At 33.0% G+C, this 22,648-nt stretch overlaps 1 long non-coding RNA gene and 1 pseudogene across 1 annotated transcript; one reads left to right on the forward strand and one right to left on the reverse strand.

The window, feature by feature from the left end:
- The window catches only part of LOC131858865 (uncharacterized), a 47,264-nt pseudogene extending 37,780 nt beyond the window's left edge, over positions 1 to 9,484 (reverse strand).
- Positions 9,485 to 9,740: 256 nt separating this feature from the next.
- On the forward strand, positions 9,741 to 10,886 carry LOC131858707 (uncharacterized). The gene is made up of 4 exons (XR_009359049.1): positions 9,741 to 9,820; positions 9,930 to 10,127; positions 10,262 to 10,405; positions 10,841 to 10,886. It is a non-coding gene; the product is annotated as an uncharacterized LOC131858707 (long non-coding RNA).
- The last annotated feature ends 11,762 nt before the right edge of the window (positions 10,887 to 22,648 follow it).

Here is a 22,648-nt window from a genome sequence, read left to right on the forward strand (position 1 = left end):
ATGATGATTGTCTATTTAATATTAAACGAATTATTTAAATTAGAAAATAGTATTTAATTTTTTCCATAGGGAAAATAACGATAGCGTGTCCATCTTGGTAAATTTGATATTGAATGCATTAAATGGATATCTGCAAAGCTTCTCGAACTTCAACCATATTTATAAAATAAACTTACGTCGTCAATTTCTATGTGGATATGATTTTAACGGTAACCAGGGCAAAATCTCAGGAACTTCAAATAACGAACCATGTTACGGACAAATGAAAATTGGCGCTGGTGGAAAACGACGGTGACGGAAAATGATAAAAACAATGAACAGGTGATATACTTTTAATCATCTTGCAATCCTTTTTATTCATTTTCTACCATCGATTGCAAAAAAATAGGTTGTCCATTTCATAATAGGAGACACCTTCGGTGTAATAACAACTAGCGATCGCACCTTGGGGTGCAATGGGTATATCGAAGAGGTTTTGAAGGTCAATTAAGGAATTGTTTGGTCTATTTGTTTGCATACAAGTTTGGTAATGTGTTCGATTGGTAGGGAGATATATATTGATAAACAATGAGATAGAGATAGAGGGAGATATGGACAAACAAATATGGAGAGGTGAAGAGATAGATATAAATGTCTAGGAAGAGGGAGATGTATAAGATGGATGGGAAGAGAGAGGTAGACAAGCCCAAAGATAGAGGGGGGAGTGAGAAGATAGAGGTAGACATGAATATAAAGTGAGAGGGGAAGAGGGAGAGATAAAGATAGAGACAAAGAGAGATATAGAGGAAGAGGGAGAGATAAAAAGATATATAAATGTTGAGATACTTGTGATAGAGATAGATGGAGAGGGAGATAGATGGATATGTAGAGAGAGAAATAGAGAGTAGACATAGAGATATGAAGGGGGCGATAGAGAGGGAGAGAAAAACATATATGAAGAGATAAAGGGAGATATTGGTACAACAATTGTACAACAAATTTGTGTAGTAAATGAGGTTGATTGGTACAACATTTACAAAATTATATTGTTTCTGCAACAAAGGTCTTAATGGGGAAGTGATAGCTCCAAATCAACTACACGTCTACTTAGAAGAAACCAAATGTAATTGAAACAAAACCTTTGAATAAAAAAGATAATAGGGCTGAATAACTAATAGGCTCATGTTATATTTGCATTGGGAAGATAGGGAGAGCGAGGGAGAGATATTAATATAAAGAGGTAGAGATAGAGGGGGAAGAGTAAGAGAGATAGGAGTAAGGAGATAGAGATAGGGGATAAAGTTAGAAAGGAGAGAGTTTTAAAGAAGGATGGAGAGAGAGAATGAGAGAGGGAGATATAGAAAAATAAAGACAGAGATAAGAAGTAATATATAGAGAGAGATGGAGAGAGGGAGATATATAAGAGGGGATAGAGATCGAGCGATAACGATATATATACCCAATAAATTATTGGGGCATTTTTGCATAAATATTGGATAATTGTACAATTTTTGTGGTGGTCAAAGCAAACAGTTAATGAGAAAATGTAAAATGTGTATCAAGACATCAACTTAAAATGAACACTTTTTTATCCTTGCATGCACAAATCCCATCACATTTTTCATAACTACCCAAAAGCCAAACAATAGCTATAAACACCTAAGTCCCATACTAAGAAAACAAAAAAAAACATCTAAATTCAATGTATTGTTTAGAAGCTTAAGGTGACTACTCGTACTCTTCCCCTATCTATAAAAAAATATTAACTATTAATTATAATAATTAACATACTTATATTTAATAGTTTTATTGTAAAATATAATATATATTTATATTTAATAATTTATAATATATATTAATAAATATAATTATAGTATTATTTTTAATAATAACTCATACACTTGTAAATTAATAAATAATTAAATTAAAAAATTAAACTATTCTCTTTATTAAAGTGGATAAGAGTAATATTTATATTATGACAATTTCATTAATAATAGGTAAATTTAATTTAAAAATATTTTTTTTATATTCACTATCGTGGAATCTTGAGGTGTCCTGGCGAAGCGAGACTAATCCCCGAGTGTGTACGACCAGCTCACAAGGTAGCAACACACACGACTCAAACTCAAGACCATGGGGAGCATACCCACACCTTAAGTTGCGATCCACGACGAGGCGACCTAGGACTGAAGCCCTTTTAAAAACAATTCATTAAAATTAATTATTAAAAAGGATATAATATAACTTAAAAAATTGATATTTGAAGTGAGCTGCTCAACTTCATATAGAATACACCTTTCGTGTAAATAAAAATAAAAATTATCATAATGGGTGGCAAAAACTACAGTTAACAGGTGAGAATTAAAAAGATTTCGTACACTTGGTTTTGTTAAAACGGATGTTATCAGTTGTATGAGATGTCGTTTCACGTTAGTTTTGGTCATGAGATGTTATCAGGATGCGCTTTTTGTCCCTCAAACAGGCGTCTATTAGAGTTTGGGGTACATGATAAAAATAGACGCCTCGAGAAGGATATCTCTCGGCCTATTATATATATATATTTGATTAAAATCAAATATATAATATTATATAGTATGTTTTTATTCAAATAAATTATATTATAATATTATTATATTATTACGCAAAGATCTATGAAATTTTATATATCTATTTAGACTTTTTTTAGAATATATGTGTTGCAAGATCAAAGAAAATACTAAAATCTAAGATATATTAAACTTTATTTAATGATAATATAAAATTGCATTTAATCTGAGTATTATGGTTATAATTAGCGTTAGGGTTAAAGTTAGTGTTATGGTTAGGGTTAGGATTTACATCATGGTTCAGGTTAGGTTTATGATTAGGGTTAGGGCTAGTGTTTAAATTAGGGTTAGATTAGGGTTCAAGTTGTAGTTAGGGCTTAATTCGAGTGTTATTTTTAAGCCTAGGGTTACATTATGGTTTTGCTTCAATTATGGTAAGATTAGGTTATTGGTAGGGTTCAATTAGGTATAGATTAGGGGTATTGACAAGGTCAGTGTTTGATTATGATATGTGTTTAATTATAGTTAGGGTTAGTATTATATTTCAATTTGAGTTAGAATTAGGGTTATTATTCAATTACATTAGGGTTAGGGTTAAATTATGATTAGAGATAAATTAGGTTATGGTTTTGGGGTAAAATTGAATTAGGATTAGGTTTCAAACCAATATTTGTATATTATCTCGTTTGCTAATGGAGTTTGAGATTACGTTTTTGGTTAGAGATTAGCGTTAGGGTTAAGATTGCAGTCAGAGATATTAATAGAGATAAAATAATTTTTGGAATAGATTAGGATAAAAGTTCAATTTGGGCTAGGGTAAAGTTTAGTGTCAGGGTTAGGGTTTAGGATTAAGGTTAGTTAGAGTTAGGATTAGGGTTAGGGTTAGGATTATGATTAGGGTTATGCTTAAGTTTATTGTTTACATCATGGTTGATGTTAAGGTTAGGTTTAGGATTATGATTAGGCTTAGGGTTATGATCATAGTTAAGATTATGGTTAGGGTTAGGGTTTATATCAAGATACAGTCAGAGTTAAGGTTAGGATTAGGGTTAGGGTTAGGATTCAGGTTAGGGTCATTATTAACATCATGGTTAGAGTTAAGTTTAGGATTAGGGTTAGCATGACGATTATGGTTAGGGTTAGGGTATAAGATTAGGGATAGGGTAAGAGTTATGTTTGGGTTAGGGTTTAGAGTTAGGATTAGGATTATGGATAAGATTTACTCTTAAGATTAGGGATGGGTTTTGGGTTAGGGTTAGGGTTAGGTTTAGAGTTTATTTTTAGGTTTAGATGATTGGTGCATCCTAAGGGTTGTAAAGCCATTCCCTATTTTTAGGGTTAGGGTTTAGGATTATGATTAAGTTAGGTTAGGGTTAGGGTAAGGGTTATGATAAGGGTAATGGTTTAGAGTTGTGGTTAGGACTATGGTAAAGGTTATAGTTTACATCATGGTTTGGGTTAGAGTTAGGGTTAATATATTAGTATTATAGCTAGGGTTATGGTTTACATCATGGTTAGGGTTAGGGTTAAGGGTGAGTGTTAGGATTAAAGATAGTGTTTACATCATGGTTAGGGTTAGGTTTAGGGTTACCATTATGGTTAGAATTTATACCATGATTAGGGTTATTGTTAGGATTATGGATAGGGCTAGGGCCTAGGATTATGGTTAGGTTTAGGGTTCAAATCATGGTTAAGGTTAGGATTATGGTTTGGAATAGGGTTTAGGATTAGGGTTAGCCTTAGGGTATGGGTTATAGTTAGGTTTAAGGTTATAATTATGGTTATTGTTAGGATTACCATTTACATCTTGATTATGGTTAGGGTTAGGATTAGTATTACAATTTATTAAGGTCTAATTATAGTTAGAGTTAGCAATAGAATAAGTATCGAAGCACCTATTTGACTTTAGGATTTACATCATTGTTGGGTTAGGCTTAGGGTTATTCTTAAGATTATTTCTAGGGTTATGATAATGGTTAGGGTTAGTTTTATGGCTAGGATTATAATTTACATCATGGTTAGTGTTAGGGTTAGGTTTAGAATTTGGGTTACAATCAAGTCTAGGGTTAGAATTATGGTTATAGTTGGGGTTTAGGGTATGGATTAGGATTAAAGTTTAGTGTTATGGTTAGGGATTGCATAGTGGGTAGGGTTAAGATTTACATTAGGGTTAGTGTTAAGAGTTAGGGTTAGGATTATGGTAAGGGTTTACATTATGGTTAGGATCAGGGTTAGTTTTAGGGTTATAGTTATGGTTAGGATTAGGTTTTAATTTATGGTTGAGGTTAGGGTTAGGAATATGATTAGGGTTGGGGTTTAGGATTATGAATAGAGAAATGGTTAGGGGTATGTTTACATCATGTTTAGGGTTAGGGCTAGGATTTAGGGTTAGGCTTAGAATCATGGCTAGTTTAGGGTTAGGTTTTGGGTTATGATTAGTGTAGCAAGGTTTAGGGTTATGATAGATGATTATTGTTAGGGTTTGGGTCCATGGCTATGGTTAGGTTATCATTAGGATTAGGGTTAGGTATATGATTAGGATTAGGTTTAGATCATGCTTAGGATTAGGTTTAGAAAGTAATTTAGGGTTAATTTATGGTTAGAGTTCAAATAGGGTTAGATTTATAGTTCAATAGGGGTCAATAGGGGTTATGGTTCACGCACAATGATGGTTAGGGTTAAATTTAGGTTAGGGTTGAAGTTTAATTATGGGGAATATTTGAGTTAGGGTTAGAATTAGAGTTAATTAGGGTTTAATTAGGATTAGGTTCAGTATTATAGTTAGATTTAGTGTAAGGATTCAAACAGGGTTAGGGTTGTAGAATAAAGTTTGATTTTAAGGTTAGGGTTAAGGTTTAATTAGAGTTATGGTTTATGTCACCATAAAGATTCAAATAGTGTTGGCATTCAATTTAGTTTAGATTAGGGATAGGGTCAAGGTAAGTTTAAGTTTATGGTTGAGGCTACTTTAGGGTTGAGGTTTAAGTTTAAGATAGGGTTTAATTATGATTTGGATTAATTTTAGGGTTAGGTTATCATAAAGGTTCAAATACATTTAGATTAGGGTTAAGGTTAAGGTTAGGTTATATTAGGGTTATGGCTAATGTTAGATTACAACTAAGGTTACTATTGTAGGATAAATATGGGGGTTAGGGTTAGGGTTCAAATAAAGTTTGAGTTATTATTTAATTAACATTATGGTTCAAACATAATTAGGGTTAGGGTTAATATTAGCTTAGGGTTGGGGTTCAATTAGAGCCAAATCTTAGAGTTAGGGTTTAAAGGGTTATAGTTAATTATAGTTAGGGTTCAATTGTACTAGGGATTGATTGTGATAAGGGTTTAATTATAGTTAGGCTTAGAATTTGGGTTTAATTAGGATTAGAATTTGGATTATTCTTAAATTAAATTAGGGTTAGGGTTCAATTTGGTTTAGGGATAGGGTTCAATTTGGTGTAGTATTAGAGTTAAGACTTTTTATAAAAAAAAATTCTATATTTTTAAATTTAAACCTATTTTCACTTCTTAAAAATTCTTTTTAGATTCTTTATTGAAAAGATTATGTATTTTCTTATGTATAGAAATAAATTATTATATATTCTATAAAAAAAAATAAAGTAAGGTTTACAAAAAATTATTTTAATTTTAAATTTAATAATTTTAGTTAAAATAAAATAACTCTATCATACATATTAATTTTTTTTATTAGTATAGATATCTAAAATACTTGTATATAATATATATGAGCACCCTTCAAATGGATGTGTTTAATAATTTTATACTAATTTTATTATCTTTTATGTGCTACTTTCATCTTTTTTAATTTGATGAAATAATAAAAATCATTTGTATTTATGACTACAATATAATTCTTTGTATGTCACTTGTGCACTGTGATATATTATTATTTTGGTGTTTATTTCCTGTATTGTTGGCTAAATACATGGTCTATAGTTTGGTTAAAGGATAAGCATTTTTGTAAGGTTTATCTTCATCCCATATTTTTCAAACTTTTTAAATGTTTTTTTGTTATTTTCTATTGATTAAGAGTTGTTTAATTTATCTAGATTATTTAATTATTATTTATTCATTATTTATTTTTTTAGCATTTACTAATATCAAAAAAAAACATTCATTATTTTTTATCCATATCTATGATAAAAGGGATAATAGATATAGAAAGTTTCTTGTAATGCATGGTTTGTAAATGAAAATGACAATTTAAAATAATTGTTTATGGACAACTCTTCCAAAGCATGGTTAGGATTATGTATAGAGTTTAGGGTTTATATCATAAGGTTAGGGTAAGGGTTAAGGGCTAGGGTTAGGACTATAATTAGGGTTTTTAGGATTTAATTATGGTTAAATTAGGTTAAAATTATAGTTAGGGCTTAATTATAGGGTTATATTCAATTTTAGGGTTAGGTTATAGTTAGGTTTCATTTATGGTAAGATTAGGTTATGATTAGGGTTAAATTAGGTCTAGATTAGGGATATTGTGAAGGTTAGGGTGTGATTCTAATAAGGATTTCATTATAGTTAAGATTAATATTAGATTTCAATTGGGGTTAAAATTGGGATTATGATTCAATTACATTAAGGTTAGAGTTAAATTAGGATTAGAGTTCAATTAGGGTTAGGGTTAGATTAGAATTCAATTAGAACTAAGGTTAAGTTAGAGTTAGGTTTTAGTTTAGGGTTAGGGTTCAATTATGGTTAGATTAGAGTTCAAGTTGTAGATAGTGTTTAATTCTAGGGTTATAGTTAAGTTAAGGGTTAGGTTATAGTTAGGTTTAAATTAAGGTAAGATTAGATTTAGAATTAAGGTTATTGTAGGATAATGCTTGGTATAAGGATAGGGTTTGTATTACAATTCAGTTTATAAGGTTAGCATTTAATGTTTAGTATTAGTATTTAAATAGGGTTAGGGTTTAATTCAAGTTATATGTAGTATTTAATTATATGATTAGGTTTCAATTATGGTAAGATTAGGTTTAGGGTTAAGGTTTGGCTAAATATTATGTTCATAAGCAAAGCATTAGGCTAAATTATAGTATTTAATGTTAAACCTAAATATTAAGGTTTGGCTATATGTAGATTATTATGTTCATGTAACTTTGATTTTTAAAATTTAGAAATTATAATTTTATGTTCAAAATGTTGAAATATAGAAGTTAGTTTTTATTTTTCTAAATTGGAAATTAAGATTCTTTTTTATTTTTTTATCAAATCAATGGTGCCCGCCAATACAACTATACATATCTATTCTAAATATTGTTAAAATTGATTTCGTTAAACTTAAACTTCAGTTTTTAAAATCAATAGAGATTTAGTAAAATATTACATATGATAGAAATATATAATTTATTTATTATAAAGTAGAAAGATATTTTTGATATAATCTCAATTTATTTTAGTAGAAAGAAATCTTAAAAGTATCACAAATTAAATTATTTAATTGAAACTTTCTAATTTAGACAAAGATTTAGAATTGTTTGTCATTTGTAAGTTTGGAATGTAAGACAAAGATTTAGCAATAAATTTAGAAATTATAATTTTATGCTTAAAATGTTGAAATATAGAAGTTACTTTTTATTTTTCTAAATTGGAAATTAAGATTCTTTATTATTTTTTTATCAAATCAATGGTGCCCATCAATACAACTATACATATCTATTCTAAAAATAATTCAAATTGATTTCGTTAAACTTAAACTTCAATTTTTAAAATCAATAGACATTTCTTTTTCTGTTTTGCTTTTTGCTATTTCCTCCTTCATGCCTTTTGTTATTTCCTCTTTCATGCATAATAACTATAAGAAATGTGAAGCAATTATTTAATACTTATTTTATTTAATTTATGTATAATATAAAGAAAACTCAAATATAGAAACATCAAAATAATGGTTGAGATTTAGTAAAAAGATTACATATGATAGAAATAAATGTTATATAATCTATTTAAAATTTATTTTAAAGTAGAAAGATATTTTTATATAATCTCAATTTATTTTAGTAGAAAGAAATCTTAAAAGTATCACAAATTAAATTATTTAATTGAAACTTTCTAATTTAGACAAAGATTTAGAATTGTTGTTCATTTGTAAGTTTGGAGTGTAAGACAAAGATTTAGCAATAAATTTAGAAATTATAGTTTTATGTTTAAAATGTTGAAATATAGAAGTTACTTTTTATTTTTCTAAATTAGAAATTAAGATTCTTTATTTATTTTTAATCAAATCAATAGTGTCCATCAATACAACTATACATATCTTTTATGCATGTTTTCAAAAGTTTGCTTTCTTCGAAGCTGCCTGGCTAGGCTTTGAAATCTCACAAGATAAAACAGAAAATAGGAAATTGTGGTAAGGAATGGGGAATCCGTCCTTTCATTGCATTTTCAAAATGATTTGGGGAACACATAGAAAATCATACCTGCAAAGGAATTCCCCCACGATGTACAGTTGTACTACCATATTTTATGCTTTGCTACAGATTTTATATCGAGAAAAATAATGTATTTCAAAATAGATCAGAGTGCATGGTTCATTTGACAATTTCTAACGATATTAATGCTTTGCTACAGATAATAACGCAATAGTGAACATGCATAGAAAATTTATTGCTGGAGAATAGAAACAAAATATACTTAATCCATAGTCACTATGTTGCCATTTGCATGTTGAAAAATGATTCAGAATCATAGAAAAATCATTGAAAACGATCTCAATAGTAATAAAAATAATGTGTGCCCCCGGATTCGATGGCGGAACCACAAATCAAGTCCCGTTGAGTCGTCAAAGCACAAGCCTGATTCAAATCACTTAGGAAAATGTTTGGGCAGAGAAAAAGTTAAATGCAAGAATAAAATGGATATAGCTGAAGAATGAAATGCAAGCAAGTTCTCTGAGGATGTATATGTAGCGTGTGTACAAGAGTCATTTCAGGTCGCTTCATCTTCGTTCCTCATCAACCAGTCGCTTGAGGTGCTTCATCTTCAGTTACGTTTTTCATGACCCATGCAATCAGCATTGAATCGATTGTAACTGCTGACCGTCCAAGTTGGGTTGTAATTGCAGAGCATTTAATATTGAATATAAGAATGTAAATGCAGACCATCCACGTTGCATTGTAACTGCCATCATGTTTCAGTTTTCTTTAAGGTTTACACAGAATATTCTCATTTTATTCGATCCTTCACTCCCCCTGCTGCCACTGTATAGGAACGCCTCTCGGCGTAATAATGAAGAGAGCAGCGGAGAAGAAAAGATGAGAGAGTCGGGGAACAAAACGGTAAGTTAGTTTTTATACTAAGCTGGAAAATAATTAGTTTTTTAATCTAGCTTGTGCACTACATGAGATTTCTTACTATTTCTTGTCATTTGTGCTGCGTTAATGTCAGTTACGAAGAGATGCCTTTGCCAACAGAGATAGACGCACAATCGTATCTGATTTCAGTAAAAGAGCATTTCAAGGATGATACAGGAGAATTTGCACAGTTTATTCAAATCTGCACAGAAGAATTTGCACAGTTTATTCAAATCTGCACAGAAGAATTCGCACAGTTTATTCAAATCCTCAATGATTTTGGGTCAAAGACGTATGTAATCATTTCAAATCTTTATTTAGGGCTTCCGAATTTTTAACTGATAATGTATTTTACGCTCTTTGAAAGGGCATTTTTGCTTAATTTGCAGATGTGATGCGATTGGGGTTATCACCAGATTGAAACAGCTGGTTAAGAGCCATGAACTTCTTTTAAGTTGGAATAAATTCCTCCCAAAAGCCTTCGAAATCTTGTGTCCTTCCAAAGATTGTCTACGAAACAAACAGAGATTTCAGCTTAAGGAAACCCTAAGATATATTCAGAAGATTAAGGTAATTCTGAATGTGATTTCTCTTCTCGTTTATTCATTTTGATGGTGGATTATAGAGGGGTGAAAATTATTCTGATATAGAAACTACATTGTCTTTAATTTTATTAAAAACTTTTTTTAACATTTGAAACCTACATTTTATATGCATTTCTTGTTTTGAATTGTTTGGATTTGAATATGATTTCTCTTCTCGTTTATTCATTTTGATGGTGGGTTATAGAGGGGTGAAAATTATTCTGATATAGAAACTACATTGTCTTTAATTTTATTAAAAACTTTTTTTAACATTTCAAACCTACATTTTATATGCATTTCTTGTTTTGAATTGTTTGGATTTGTTCTAGTTATGATGAATTGGTATATAAGTGCTGAGTAAAATGTTCTTTTAACATTTCAAGATTCTGTAACTCATTGATATTTTGATTTTTCATAGCAGACGCCCTTCCAAAATGAAGAATATATACGCAAGGGATTATTTGAAATATTTAATGCGTATGTGAAGGGAAACAAAAGGGTGCAGAGGTATATGTTACAGATCTACTATAGGAAGAGGTGTATCTTATAGTTATACAGAAAGGATCACGTTTATGATTCTGCTTTTCAATTTTCTTTAGCTACGAGTCCTTTGCAGAGAATTTAATTTTATCTGTTTTCTGCACGTGAAATTGTTGTTTTGTGACCATCAAGATCTTGTGGATGAATTCGCATATTTTCTACCAGCCTTCACAGGTTCGGCTCTTGTTCTCAATCTTCAAAATTCTACAATGATGTTCTCTAAACCGGCTCATATGTTGGCTTCTGTTAAAGATTCACAGAAAGAAGACATGGGCAAGGTGTGTAACTTGTGTCGTACATTTTTTTGATTTACTTGCCTGCACGGAATATGGAGATTGAATTATATGTTATGGATCAGGATTCTCATAGAAGGAATTTGGCAATAAGTTCTGATGATTTGTATGTTAGGCTGAGACAGATGGGTTCAGCCGATGACTCTACTGGCGAAAATTCTCAGGAAGGCCCTCCTACAGACCCCAATAAAACTAAAAATATAAGCGGTAAGTAATAATTGAATACTTGCACTTATGCGATTTATTTATGTAAGATATAGTTTTATCCGTCTGTTTTTTTATTTATTTAAAATTGGAAGACGTTATGTTTGTAGGCAATATTCCACAGCATTTGGATTATTTTGAGAAAGTAAAAATAAATATTGGAAACGTTGCATATCAACAAATAGTGAAATGCATCAATGTCTACAATAGAAAAATAACCGATTCAAAGCATTTGCAACATCTGGTATGTTACACAAACATGGTTTCTCTTGGTTTTTGTGTTAATCAATAACTGCTTTTGGTTATTGATGGAAAATAAATTTATCGCAAACCGTTTCAAAATAATGTAAGGATTTTACATTCTTGGAAAATGTTCAGAAGTTGCGGGCGAATTCAATGAAATCATTTCTCAAAGTACAAATGGGATAGGTGGTAAGAATTTCAAATGTTTGAGTTCAAGGAAATTGCCTTGATTAATTAACTATCTTGTTCAAGTATCTGATTGTTTGAATATGCATAGTGCCTTTAGCTAGAGAGGGCTATGTTGGGTAGCAATGCTTTACTAGCTTCAAACAATGAGAAAATCACATACAATTCCATATCAGAGATGGACCTTTCTCATTTGGAGCAATGTACTCCTAGATACCGTTTGCAACAACAGAATGTAAGGAAAATCTCTCTCATTTTAATGGAAGAATCTTTATCTTGTGGGATTCATTAGCGAAGTCTTAACATGCATTATTATAATCCATCCGCATGAACTACCACTATTTTTTATATATGATTATAAAACTTCTGTTGCAGTCTAAGCCACTATTTTGTATTGGAAATCCTAATTGTAAATACAATTCCTCTGTGCACTTCTCCTCAAGCCATCTAGGGACGTGCCTAGATCTTGTTTCTTTTAAGTTTATTACATAATTTAGAGATGTATGATTGTTTTTCCTATTTAAAATTTGGCTGAAGAATAAAAATTAATTTCATTATGTCGCAGTTCAACCTATGGTACACAAGATTACCGGAAAAAAAGGCTACTCAACCCCTATGAGGAGGCCATTTTCAATTGTGAGGATGACAGGTACTACATATATTGAAGTCCATCTTCTAGTTACAAACTTACATATTGGAGTATTTTTTAAGGATTGTCAATGTGTTATTTTGTGGAAATAAACAAATCAAGCATACTGGATACAGTGGGTGAGAGCTTATCATTTGGTGTTAGGTGCTCCCTATTTATGACAATAGTATACATGTTTATTATTTTGTATTTAACATTGTCAAATTGTGAATTTTCAGATTTGAGTTGGACATGCTCATAAAAAATTCAGAAGCTGCAATCAAGCGTGTACATGAGTTACTGGAAAAGCAACATGACAACGCAACTCAGACAAGTGCTCATTTCATAATTGAAGGCCACCTGACAGGTAGGTTCTTTGTAAGAGTTGTTGTAATTAGAGTCACAAGTTGGATATTTAGTTTTGGTTGGTTGCAAATGTGATGAGTAATATGTCAACATTCGGCCATTGCAGCTATGAATTTAAGGTGCATTCAGATCATTTATGGTAATTGCGGGCTTCGTATAATAGATCTGTTGCTTGAAAAGCCAGATCGTTGCTTACCAGTAATTGTGAAACGTCTTCAACAAAAGCATGAAGAATGGGTCAATTATCGGACCAGATTCAACAAAGGTTGGGCAGAAAGTACTATCAGAGATCTTTTGACCACTATAGTCCCTGCTTTAACCAAAGAGATGCAAAATGTTTGAGCAAAAAGAGGAGAACCCATTTCCATTTATGATTTGGAATATATTATGGGCAGATTGTTGTATATAATATTAATTTCTGACATCTGAATCTCTATGTGCTTCTTGTTGGAATATTTAATTTCTCTCATTTGGTATGAGAATAATTGAAATGAAATATTTATTTCTAAATTGTCAAACATGGTTGAGTTTTCTCTCAATCTCTATGTGCTTCTTGCTGGAATATTTTATTTCTATCATTTAAAAAGAGAAGCATTGTAAGCGCAGTTTATATGGACTTATATGATAAGTTTCTAGAATTTCTAAAATTTGTTGTTTATTAAAGACCTCTATTTATTGAGGTGATCGAAATGCATTCCTCATTTCTCATCGTTTGATCAATCAATCCTTGGTCATGATCAAAAACTTCCTATGATGTCTGAAATTGAATAAAAGAATCCTGTGCGTTAAAGAACGAAATTGAATAGAAGCATCTCTGCTGATGATCTGCAGATCATAAATAGTTCAGAACATTTATAACAGTATAATACCTTCAATTGGTATCACACCATAGAAAAAGATGAGAAGTTTTAGAAGAACGGAGAGAAGAATGAGAAGAACAAAGAGAAAAATATTAATGCATTAAATAATCAATTGAAACAAGAACTAATTAAAATTAACGAAAAGACAATGAAACTTTATTTCTAATTCAAGACGCACTATGTCAATCAATTTTTCTTAGGATAAGTAGTGTTGTACGTGTTTTAAAGAGGCATGGACTATTCTTATAAATGCATATCAAAGTGTTCATATGGTTAGGTTGTAATCATTAAGGAATATTTTTGAAAACTTCCAAATGGGTCAAAATGAATCACTTAATGAGTTTGTAACAAAAGTTCAAGGAATGATAAATTAGATAATCAACATGTGACTGAAAAAATTTAATATGTTATCATTCCAAATTTGATAATGTTGTTTCCACAATTGAAATTTCAAAAGAACTTACATCTATGAAAATTGATAAGTTGAGTGGCATTCTTTCCACTACAGAAGAATGAATGGAAAGTAGTGAAGAACCTTTAGAACAAGTATTTGCATATAAGGAAAACATAAGATTTTAAAAGCATAAGTATTCTAAAGGTTTTAATAAATCTAAGAAGTAACAATTATAGAGGTGGAAGAAGGGATACTAGTAGAGACAAAAGACATGGTTAGTGTTTTCATTATAACAAATTTTACCATTATATAAGCTCTAAATGCGCAGATGGAAGGAAAATTTGATGCTTTGCAAAAATCACCGCCTAGAACCCTATGGATGATGGAATCCAAATCAAAGATGTCACAAAGAAAAAGCAGGCAGGAAAAAAGGGTCCTAAATCTACACCCCAAACTAGTCTTATGAAAACTAGGGGGAGGACCAAAGCTGATGTGGGTTCAAACCCACCAACGCCAAGAAGAAGATCAACTACTTAAATGAGGGAGTTGGAACCCAGGAAGAATATAGAGGATGGCACCCAGTTGACCATCCATGAGGTATGCTCTTTTAAACGAATATGAAGATCATTTCACGGAACATTCACGGACTTAATGGTCTGCATAAACAGGAAATTATCAGGAATTTAGTTACAGATCACAAACCTAATATTATTTTGATTCAAAAGACTAAAATGCCTAAGGATAAAGTGGAAAAAGTCAAAGTGTCTAAGAACTATGGGGCTATTGGGTGTAGCTCGGATGGAGCCTCTAGAGGTATCGCTCTCTTTTGGAACCTTCAGCATGTCCAGGGGAATCTTGTTTGGCTTGACAATAATATGATGCTTGTTAGATTTCAACATATTAAAGATGGACTTAGAGATAGTAATGAGTTGTGGGATATTTTTCATGAAGCGGGTTTTACCCCTTTCTTCTTAGCAATTAAAGGCTACAACAAGGAGCTCTCTCCCTGGGTTTGCAACTTTTGGCAGAATGGGAAGGTAATGGTTGGTAGAATCTCCTCCACTGATACTCCTGAATACATTGCAGAGGTTACCAGTCTTTAGAACGATGGAGAACTAGTGGAAAGGAAGAGTGTGGGGGATTACAAGAAGTTTATGAGGAGATTTTTCAGGAAGACGAGAAACCAGTGCGTCCCAAAAATGGGTATGATCGTTTTTCTTTACCTCAACCCTATCCACTGGTTAGTTATTATGTTATGAGGTATTTTACTCTTTAGGGGCAGTACCCAACTGTGCATGGGTATGACTTCCCTATCCTCAACCATATTAGGAATCTGCAGAAAATTAATATGCCCTCTTTTCTCTTTTCCTCCATTAAAACCTGTATTCAAAATGGGGCGAATCCCCTTCTCCATCAAGGTCTAATTTAATTGATGTAAAAATTTATTGTTGATCATTCCCCTACTATTAGCAGTCTTGCCCCGATATCTGGTAGTGTTGGTAGCTCCAAGAAGTTTTATGCTAAAACCCCTAACCTACCATCCTCAATTCTGAAAACCCACAACTCTCTTAGCCCTATTGATTCTATGATAACCATTTCTACTAGTTTGATTTCAGTCCTTGGAAAGGACTCCTTGGAATTGGCTCTTCTTGATATTAACCCTAATAAACAAAAGCATGAAACCCCCAAAAACACCCTGAGAAAATCAAAGAAGACCAACAATGAAATGGTTGGTCTGAGTATCACCATTTACTTAGAGCTACATAACTCAGAGAAAGAAGAGGAAAAAGATGATAATGAGGAAAAGTATGACTATGGCTTGGAGGAAAGAAGGTTGGCCTATCTTCGGGCTAAAGGGAGAATTAATTATGAGAAAAATGAGTTTGAACAGGTTAATACCCCCCTTCTGGAAATCTATGAGCTTGATGAGGAAGAGGATTTGAAGGATTAACCTAAAGATGAAGATTTCTGGGTGGAGGATGAAGAGAAGAATGATAAACCCAATAAACATATCAAGGAAGAAAAGGAATTGAGAAATGAGAGTAGTAATTTTTAAAGTGAACCTAAGGATGAAGAGGAAAGGGAGGATGAGAGTAGTAAAATAGAAATTGAACATGATTCCCTGCTTAGAAGCTTGGTGAACCCTTACAACTCAGAAGAAGATGAAATGGTTAAGTGCACTCCCATGTCTACAGATCATGATGAAAGTTATAAGATGAAGGGGCAGTTAATTGAAATGAAAGAAAGATTGTCTACTCTGGATCAGAAAAATGAGGAACAAGACAGGAAGATTAGTGAATTATGCGATGTTGTCAATTCACTTTGCCAAAATATTGATGGGATCATGAACAATGTTGTTATGGGGACGATCTCTGGTCATGGGAGAATTCAGAGGAATAAAAAAAAGAATGCTAAGAGGGGCGAGTATGATTTGAATGAGGAGGAGGACACGAACCAGGATGATACATGGATTCAAAATTTGGAAAGGTTAAAGAAAAATTGGAACCTACTCAAGAAAGAGTAGTTGTTCTTAGTTATGTTTTTGTTAATGGTTTTATGGTTATGACTTGGTGTTTTGAGAACAATTGTGGGGTTTGTGAACCCCTTTCGATTAGCTGTTTAGTTTATGACTTTTCTAGAAATGTTTATGATAGGTTTAATGATGTTGTGAACTCTATGATTATTAGCTCTAAGGAGAAGGTTAATAGGTTAGGAACTATTATTTGGTTTGACAGTCAGAAGATTCTTCGTATTAGTAGAAATAGCTATAGGGTGATGAAAGTTTTTGATTATTTTTTAAGGGAGATCAATTTTTGTATGCTGATGGTTGTATGATCTTGTAAGTTGGTTGTCGTTTCTCTTGTTTAGGGCCACCTCCCTGCTAATCTAATAAAAAACATATTAAAGATGGGACTACTTGGCTTTTATCAAATATCTATGCCCCAAATTCAAAACTTAGAAGAAGAAGATTCTAGAATAAGTTAGATTCTATCACAGCTCAATTCAATTCTAAAGGTTGGCTGGTGATGGGAGAATTTAACATGCATCTCAAAGAAAATGAGAAATTTGGGGGGATTCCTTCTCAGCTAGAGAGTAGAATGGATTTGATGAACTTCATTGATAATCAGGTGCTCCATGATGTGGATCTACAGGGTGCTAATTATACTTGTGCTAAAAGAAGATCTGGCTTCGATCTTATCTAGGTGAGACTTGACAAGACCCTCATCTCTAATTATTGGTTCAATCATTACATTTGTTCCTTGAATTCTCTTCCTCGTATTAGTTTGGATCAATATCTGATTTCTTTTGTGGCAGACCCTATCTCTACAAGGAGAAATTTCCCCTTTAGATTTGAGAATATATTGATGAACCACCCCATGATTGAGGAAGTTGTGAAAGATTGGTGGAATATTTTGGTGGAGGGATTACCAATGTCTATGTGGCCAAAAAATTTAAGGCATGTGAAGGACAAGGTTAAGAGATGGAACAAGGAAATTTTTGGTGATATTTTTGCCAATAAATCTGCAATCCAGCTAGAATTAAAGGATGTTCAGGCCAAAATTCAAGCTAATGGATATAGTGAGGTCTCTATCACTTCTGAGAATGAGATCTTTATCTAAATATCATGATATTATTAAAAAAGAAGAGATATTCTAGAAGCAACTCTCTCATTCTCTATGGCTTAAGGAAAGAGATAAGAATACTATATTTTTTCATATGACTTCCATGAAACACAAGGTGGCCAATAGAATCTCAAAAATGTCTATACGAGGGACCCTTTCCTTTGAGGAAGAGGAAATAAGAAAGGAAGCTAGATCCTACTTCTCCTCTCTATTGTCGGCTAACTGCAATTTGGATAAAAGTGCACAAGATTTATTCCTAGTTGCTATCTCAAAGATGATTGGGAGAGACCAAAATAAATTTCTCTCTGCTATTCCATCTGATGTTCAAATCAAGCAAGCGGTCTTTTCATTCGAAGGTAATAAAGCCCCTAGTCTGGATGGCTTCCCGATGTTATTCTTTCAATCGTTTTGGCACATTATTAGCCAGGACATTGTTAAGGGTGTTAAAGAATATTTTTAATCTAAGCTTATCTTGAAAGAGATAAATGCCACATTTTTGGTCCTTATCCCCAAGACTCCGAGCCCTGACTCTATAGAGCTTTTCAAACCAATTAGTCTGTGCAATTCCTTTTATAAGATTATATCCCAAGTTCTCACCCTTGGATTTCTTTCTATTCTTCCTGACATTATTTCTCCTCATCAGACCAGCTTCATTCCTAAAAGGCATATTCTGGACTCCATCGTCTCCATCCATGAGGTTATACACTCCTTGGAAGTCTCCAAAAACCAAGGTTTCCTCGTGAAACTTGATTTGTTGAAGGCTTATGATTAGGTGGACTGGTGTTTTCTTCTTAGAATCCTTAAAGATTTCGGATTCGGTAAGAAAGTGATTCAGCTGATTTCCCAACATGATCTCTATTCCCTCACTTTTAGTTGTTGTCATTGGTTCTCCTACCCCACTTTTCAAGTTGTCAAGAGATCTCGGAGAAGAAGATCCTATATCTCCTATTTTGTTTGTTATCTTGGCTAAAAGTCTAGACAGATATATCAGAAAACTTGTTTATGAATGTCAACTGAAAGGTTCCAAATGGTCATCGGCTGAGAGGGTATGCTCCCATCAAAAAATTTGTTGATGACATGGTGTTGATGGGTGCATCAACTATCAACGAAGCTAGGACCCTTAAATCGATTCCGAATATCTATTGCCAAGCCTCAGGTTACCTGATTAACTGGATGAAAAGCTCTCTCTTCTTCCTCAACACTCCTAAAGACAGGTAGGGAAGAATTGCAAGAATTTTGGAATGTCATATCAGTTTGCTCCCCTCTATCTACTTGGGTCTCCCTCTATGCGAAAATCCTCCTGAGACTTTTTGGAGTACCTTGGTGGACAGATTCCACAAAATAATTGCTGGCTAGAAAGAAGCCCTTATGAGCCAAGTGGGGAAAATCCAATTATTAAAATCCTCCCTCCAAAGCCTTCCTATGTATGCTTTAAGTCTATTTAGCATTCCAACCAAGTTTGTTGAAGGTATTGAAAAGATTCAAAAGTCCTTCCTCTGGTTAGGGGTAGAGGAGAGGAAAAGGATTTCTCTGATATCCTGGGACAAAGTTTGTAGACCTAAAAAAATGGGTGGCCTTGGTTTGAGAAACATTAAAACCATTAATAAAGCCCTTCTCGCCAAACAAATCCGGAGATTGTTTGGAAAAACTAGTGAATGGAATTCAATCTGGAAAGCCAAATAGATGCAACCTCAGACATCTCTTGCAGATTTTCTTAACTCCTATGAAGCCCCTTCTGGATCGACAATTTGAAATAATGTGGTCCAATCTAAAATGGTTGCTGGAATAGGTAAAAGATGGATTATTGGTAATGGTAGAATAGATAAAAACTGGGTGAATTTGAGTGCCATAGACCCATCCATTAACCATGTTATGATTCTGCTTAATTCTATTTTGTTGGACCCTTTGCTTGAAGATAAAATATTTTGGGCGGGTACTTCCTCTAGTAGTTATTCGATGGTTTCTAATGTCCTCTTGTTGTCCCACTCTCTTGAGCCTCCCCCTTGTTGGTCTAGAGCTTGGATTCATGGTCTCATTCTCAAGATCAATATATTTTTTTCGACCATTTTGCAGAACAAAATCCTCACCATTGATAGTCTCTGCAAAAGAGGCTTCCATCTGCCCAATAGGTGCTACCTTTTCCATAACGAGGAAGAAAATGTTAACCATATAACTATCCACTGCCCCTTCTCTCAAGCTATTTGCTCACAAATTTTGCAACTTTGGAACATGAATTGGGTCTTTCCTGCTTCTATCCAAGAGTGTTTAACTTGTTGGAGATGCCCTTCCTTGAATGACTCTATCAAACTTCTATGGGACCTCATCCTGCCTCATGTGGTTTGGGGAATCTGGAAATAAAGGAACAACAGATTCTTCAGAGAGTCCTTCTCCTCCCCTGAAGTGATGTTTACTAAAATTAAGTGGGCCATTGTGGAAAATTTGAAAGTTGATGGTAAGCATCTTCTTTTCAGGAGCAAAGATGAATCGAATCTCTTAAAAAATTGAAGGTTTCCTCTTCTACAGATATATGTGACAAAAAAAATAACAGAGAAAGTAGTAGGTGGTTTTTTCCTTCGACTGGTTGGATTAAAGCTAATTTTGATGGGGCGGCCAAGAGAAATCTAGGGCTGACTAGGTGTGGACAAGTGTTAAGAAATGAAACACACTATTGTATTCCGGCAGCGGCACTCCCCATGGGATCCCAGACCAACCAGTTAGATGAGGCCATGACAGCTTATCAAGCCCTTGCCCTTGCCAAATCTTTGGGATTTAATAAAGTTTGGCTTTAGGGAGATTCTAATAACATTGTTAAATGCCTAAAGGGCCTATCCTCTCCATCAATGAACCTTCATTATAAGCTCTTTTTTTTAACCTCTTCATTTTACCATTCATTCTTTTGATCATCCATGTTTTCAAAAAAATTACTAAATTAGGTAAGTTTTGGGAATTTAAAAATGTCACCATGAACCATAATTTACTTGATTGTATTTCTCATAAGAAACTTTTAAAAAAATATAGTATTTATTTTTTAATTTAATTATAATATTTATTTTCTATTTTCTATTAAACATATATTTTTTCTAAGCATGTAGAGCTCTAAATGAGCATGTGAAAAAAGGGAAAAAATTTGTTAAAAACTAATCCTCTATCATACTGATGATCCTATATATATATATACAAATAGAAACCCTCTTCACAAAGAAGAAAAGATAGTTAGTCACAATAAAATAAGTTGGAAAGAAGTTGTTAGTAACACATTACCCAAAGCAACAGGTAAAAAAAATTCCACCCAAGATATAATATATATTATTTATATTATATATATATATATTATTTATTATATAAAATAAATAATAAAAATTACATGATTTATCCTTATTCCTTCTAAATCTAGGTCTACTATGATATTCTGGATTAGGCTTATAACTCCTCATAAATATTTCTTGATTCCTAGTAGCTCTTTCAGGACATCTAGAAGCAAAATGACCAATTTGATTGCATGAAAAACAATTAAAAGGAACTTTTCCTTCATACTTACTTCCAGTCGGTCCTTTAGTGATTCTTCTAGCAATTAGGGCTTCCAACACTTCAAGTTCTATGTCTTCTCTCTCAATGTCTTCCGAATCTTTAGCATATAACTCCTTCCAGTCTATCTTCTTCTTCTTACTAGAGGTAGATGTTTTAAATGCAGTCTTAGTTTTAGTAGCACTCTGATCTCCAAGCTCCTCAAGCTCAAAAGCAATCAACTTCCCAAGTAATGTATCTCTGGTGATAGGGGTACTTGACATTGTCTGTAGTTCATTAAATGCAGTAGCCTTCATTTTGTAAGTCGAAGGTAGAACTCTAAGAATATTTGACACAACCTCATCCTCAGTGGCATTTCCACTACAGCATTTGATTCCCATGACAATCTCATTCACTCTATCTAGAAAGAATGTATCTACTCATCTTCTTCCATATTCAAAGTTTCATATCTCACCCAGAAATCTTCAATTTTTGCAATCTTTTCTGCTTGGTCACCTTCATAAAGAATTTCAAGCTTCAACCAGATCTGCTTTGAATTTTCCAATTCTATGATGAGGAAGTGCACCCAGATGGGGGACAAAAAAGGTGCCAAATTGTTTTTTGGCCCCCATCAAGCCCTTTGGCGCACGCCAAATAAGGTGTGAACCCCATTTGGCATGTGCCAAATAGGCTTGGCATTCCGAACCTAAGGTTTGGGCATGCTAAATCTATTTGTATGCGCCAAATAGTGCGCACGCCAAATAAGGCAAGCGCCAAATGCATTTTCATTTTGACAAGTGAATTTTCAAATTGGAAACTACAATGTATCCTTCTCTTCTAGCTTCCATATGTCTGAATATATACATCAAATATAACATTTAAGTATAAGTATAATTTAAGTTATATTTTATGTATATATTATCAGGATGTTTGAGAGTGGTTCTAGATCTCTAGGAGCTATAATGAAGATTCTAGTCTTTAGAGTATTCATATAAATTTTAGATAGATGAATTTCAGTAATTAGCATGCTTGTATTGGCATTCTCTCTCTCTCTCTTGTCTCTCCTTCGCTTTCCCTATATCCCCCCTCCCCTCTCTCTCCCTCTCTTGCACTTGGTCTTTTTCTCCATCTAGTCTCTCCCTCAACCCCTACCTTCCTCCATCTCTCTCTTTCTCACTCTCTCCCTCCATCTCTATCTTCACCTCTCTCTCTCTATCTCCTTCTTTGTGGTTGATGGAAATAAAGGCAAATACTAGGGAGGGAGGGAGAGAGAAAGAGAGATGTTGATGGAAAGAAAGGAAAATACCAAGGATAGAGAGATCCCAAGTGTGTGTGTGTGTGTGTGTGTGTGTGTGTGTGTGTGTGTGTGTGTGTGTGTGTGTGTGTGT

This window comes from Cryptomeria japonica, chromosome 10, assembly GCF_030272615.1.
Source record: "Cryptomeria japonica chromosome 10, Sugi_1.0, whole genome shotgun sequence".
Taxonomy (NCBI): Eukaryota; Viridiplantae; Streptophyta; class Pinopsida; order Cupressales; family Cupressaceae; genus Cryptomeria; species Cryptomeria japonica.